This window comes from Etheostoma spectabile, unplaced genomic scaffold (assembly GCF_008692095.1).
Source record: "Etheostoma spectabile isolate EspeVRDwgs_2016 unplaced genomic scaffold, UIUC_Espe_1.0 scaffold00570105, whole genome shotgun sequence".
NCBI lineage: Eukaryota > Metazoa > Chordata > Actinopteri > Perciformes > Percidae > Etheostoma > Etheostoma spectabile.
In genome coordinates this window covers 16528-21197 of record NW_022605537.1, presented here as the reverse complement: position 1 = coordinate 21197, position 4670 = coordinate 16528, and the positions used below count along the sequence as shown (strand labels likewise).

At 40.8% G+C, this 4670-nt stretch overlaps 1 pseudogene; it reads right to left on the bottom strand.

The window, feature by feature from the left end:
• Positions 1 to 1422: 1422 nt before the first annotated feature.
• On the bottom strand, positions 1423 to 4162 carry LOC116685643 (uromodulin-like; annotated as a pseudogene).
• Positions 4163 to 4670: the final 508 nt, after the last annotated feature.

The window sequence follows — 4670 nt, the reverse complement described above, 5'->3', positions numbered from 1 at the left end:
ATATGGGTGGGGGAGTGGGCTCTGTGTCCAAACCTTTCTGTGTAAAAAGAAAACAACTAAAGAAGTCTCTTGGATGAGGGACCAAACTTCTGTGGAGCACCTTTAACCAAGTCCTGTTGCCATTGACCTATTTGTGGACTTTGGGTAATAGCATGGTCAGGAACCAAAACGGACACACCTGGACTCAACATCCAGTGTAATGTATCGCCATTTTCAAGCACATTGCCACCCCTGGTGACTTTCTTCCATGCTCCATGAACGCCCATGTATTTTGGGCTGACAGTTAGGAAACCTTCCCCTGTTAACTATGACATGATGACTAGAAACTCCTATAATTGTGACATATTTAATTCACTATTATAATTTTTGAGACAGGTCCTACTGAATATCTGTTAAATCAGTCAGGATGGCCGAGCGGTCCAAGGCGCTGCGGTTTGCGTTCAGGTCGCGTCTTTACTGAGAGCGTGGGTTCAAATCCCACTTCTGATAACTATGTTTTCATCTGGAACTAATGTCTGAGACATGATATTGGGAATAAATAATTTAGCTGTATCATAAATAAATCGTAAAAAAATCATACATTGTGATTTCTAGATTTTTGTTTTTAGATTATGTCTTTCACAGTGGACATGCACCTACGATGACAATTTCAGACCCTCCATGATTTCTAAGTGGAGAACTTGCAAAATAACAGGGTGTTCAAATGGGTGTTATTTCCTCACTGTATGTATATGTATGTATGTATATATTTAAATGTATATATGTATATATTGTATGTATATGTATATAGGAAGAGTTAGGGGTTCACCACAGTCATTATAGTTAATCTGCTGGCCACCGTAGCTGTGCCAAATATAAAGGCATGCATCAAATAATTGTTGAGACCTTCAGTCTGGTAATGTGCCATGGTTTCCATTTTAACATTTTATTTGTGAACTAATGCATATTCCATTATCAAGGTACAGAGTTAATTTTCTGCCACATACCACATATCAGTTGCACAGTTTATACCACAATTTTGAACAACTTGTCATTGGATCTGAACAATAATCAATGCATTAAAAATAGACTTAGTCATTTACATGAAATACAGTTACATCAGGGCTGTAGTGGTAATTCACACAGAGAAGAAGAAAAGTATTGGGACTTTCACTTTCATTATAACCTTTTTCAATAACCCAACCTTAACAAAGCTTTTAGAATTGAAACACCCAGTTTTTATAATCTAATGTCTTATGAACAAACATATTCTTAAAAACAAAATAATATCACAATATGAAATATGTTTGTATTATTCCTGTTACCAGCTCACTCAGGTGACTGTCCCCTAATATAAAGAAAGAGATACATGGTTATGTATTATTATAATTCATCATTCTGTTTCAGGCATCATCCCTGAGACCAATTGTAACTCATACTCACACAGATTGGTCCAATGCTGAGGGTACTCAGACGATCAGAGTTGGAAACAGAGCGATAGGTCCTACTTGTGCAAGGCTACGTGGTAGTAGAGGGTGGGAAAAATACACTCAAACCCCAGTGTTTATTGATTATAGATGGGATCTATTGATAAAGTGAAAGGTGTGACTTACAGGAACACAAGAGAAGCTCGTCCGTTCGCACAGGCTGAGGCTGCAATGAAGGAACGTCCCCTATATCATTGTGGAGCAGGCAGAGAACGAGCATGGAGGGATGCCGCTCTCAATCACTGACACTTGTTGGCGGTCAGTGGACATCTGGGAGAGAGGATGGAGCATGTCACCATACATAACTTTTTCCCCATTTCCATCATAACTGCACAAACTATCTGCTGATGCTCAAGAGAGATACTAACTTGTTCTGGATGAGAGGGTGTTGGATGGAATCGTCAGGGTTTGATGATTGAGTGGCGTAGCAGTCCTCCAGAACAACTGCAAAGCTTGAATCTCTCTCCTCCACAGAGACGCCACATACAATGGCGAGCCCACTGGCAGGGTGACCCGGCCTGCTGGATAGTCTCGGTTAGTGTGAGGTGCGGAACAGGACATGGAGGCTCTGGCTTTGGTACCTGAGCCTGAAATGCCGCCTGCCAGCCTGACAAGAAAAATTGTTTTTTTGGTATGGCAAGTCTTTTTTTCCAAGTTGTTTTTTCTTTTCCGTTTATTTTTATCTTGTTAATTGTATATTCCTTCCTGTAGTCTATTCATATACAACAACATGCATCAACATGCACATGTTTTTTCAATGTATAACAGCTAGAAAGTATAACCATCACTCAGGCTTTTTAGGTAAATCCGTGCTGATCTCCAGCTTCTGGTGTTCCCGTGGTGCAATATCAATAAATCCATAACTTACTAAGTACAGAAAAACTGAAGTTAGATATACAGTAGTCATTTTTCTTCTGGGGTTAAGTTCTACCTGCTGACATTTGTTTTGTACTGTCTGTGTGTGGTGATGATTGTTTTGGCTTGGATGACTCGTTAAGACACTGTGGCATACAGCAATGTATGCTAAAATGAAAAACAGGTATGTCTTTATTTATAATTAAATTTTACATATTATAATTATATATACTACAATCACAGCAAAACAATTATACACCTAGGAGCTTGCTTATTTTTTCAACTGTTCACATTTAACAAAAGGCTACTCACGCCAGAAATGGTCCGATAGCCACATTGAGGCTGGTGTCTGTGTCCAGCGGATACACGCAGGAGAAGGGAAGACTCACAGGACTGATGAAGGACGTGTTGTTCATTGGGTAATGAATAAAATATTGGAGTAGACGGCATGTGTGCTGTTGGTCTGAAAGACCGAGGATGGTTAAATGTTTATGGCCTGTGAGGATGTGCTATGTAGTACAAGCAGCAGGACCAAGTTGTAATGAAATTGTCAGAAAACAGTAAGTCTTTACCCTCAATGTGTTTCCACAGGCACCGCTGTTGCTTCCACTTCATACCACACTAAACCATCATGCACTCTGACCCAGGAGCAGTTGTAGGATGCCAGATTGCCAGAGAATGGGTTCAAACCAGAGGATGTAAGGCGAGCCAAATCAAGGCCCACTTGGAGTTTATCTCGGTCACAAATAAACTGAGAAGGCTGTAGTGGGTGAACTGAAGAAAAAGATGTAAGGTCGCCAAAATACAGTGTGAGAGGAAGGATAAGATGATAAATATTATATACAAGAGAAGATCATCATGAGAATCTTCAATAACCGAAGATTCTGTCCATCATGGTAGACTTCCACTCTGCCAGAGCACCGGTTGTCAGAGTTGACCAGCCTCACTGGTGAACCAGCTAACAGTACACATGCAACATAATATTGTTGATATGAGACCCACGATGAAAGATGGACTTCTTGAAGACGATGGTATCTTTGAAAACTACATACAACAGCTATTTTAGGCTACAGAGCATGCAAGTCATAAAGAGAACTATAAAGCACATATTTCATATTTCTGTAACAAGTGGTTACTAAAATCCTCTCATCTGCTAAATGGTACACCATAGACAGCATGTTACACAGTGAGACTTCATTGCCTTTAGTTGTACACATTTGTATTTACCTTCGCAGACCACACCAGCATCCTCAGTGTGATTACAGTCGTGGGATCCAACCCCATTGTGTCTGCACTCGCTGAACTTTGATTCGCTGCCTGTGCATGTGACATCATCCAACCAGATGGGCCCACTGCCCTGTCCAAAGCGTGCACTGTGTGGTGCTGACATGGCCCTGCCACAGCCCAGCTGTCTACACACCACCTGAGCATCAACCAGGTCCCAGAAATCGTCACAAACCGTCCCCCACTGTCCTCGTAGGAAGATCTCTACTCTGCCAGAACAGGAGCTGTTTCCTCCATTGGCCAGATGGACCTGCCCCTCAACTGCTCTGCTGTTGCCTGCAGTTGGGTTTGTAGTTTCCACTTGACCGGTGGTGAAGTTTTTAGGTGGTGGACGAGGTGTGGTTGGTAAAACTGTGCTGTTGGGTTCTGGTTGAACTGAAAGAAAGTCTCTGTGAACTCACATGACAACTACAGCCTTTACTGCCATCAGCATTACAGTATTTAGAGAAGGCTTAACTTTCTTTATAACCAGTAGGCAATTTGAGGGAATATGTCCATCCCCCTTGTTAGCAAAATGACCCAAATGCCCCTTGTTACCTGTCATCCCCACGCTCCATCCCCTAGTAGCAGACAAATGTCAGGGGCAGAGGGGTTGTTAGATGAATGTGTTAGTTTAGTCTTCCTGACGCATTGATCGTTTATCTGACTGAGGATTGTGCAAGGTAGAATCTATGGCCACGACCATGGCTCTAAGACAGCTAGAATGTTTCATTTTATGTCATGGTGCTGTCATAAAAATGGCATCTTAATATTTAAGTAAATGTAATAATGAAATCTCTTCAGTTAATCACCAGAATAGAAACATGCAACGTTGAAAGTACCCACAATAAAAATCTATTTACATTAAGGTTGTGGTCTTTTCAAAAGGGAAAGTACAATTACACAGTAAATATGTGTTATAAATAAAATGACATTGTTTTCCGCTTATGCCTTGAAGACATTTTGTATAATCTGTTGAATGCCCATCCCCAAGTTCTACCCTATATGGTGGTCTTTCATTGAATATATTAGAAGAGAGAGGTGTCAATCTGGGAAAAATTGTATTTGACTGTATTTAAAAGTAAC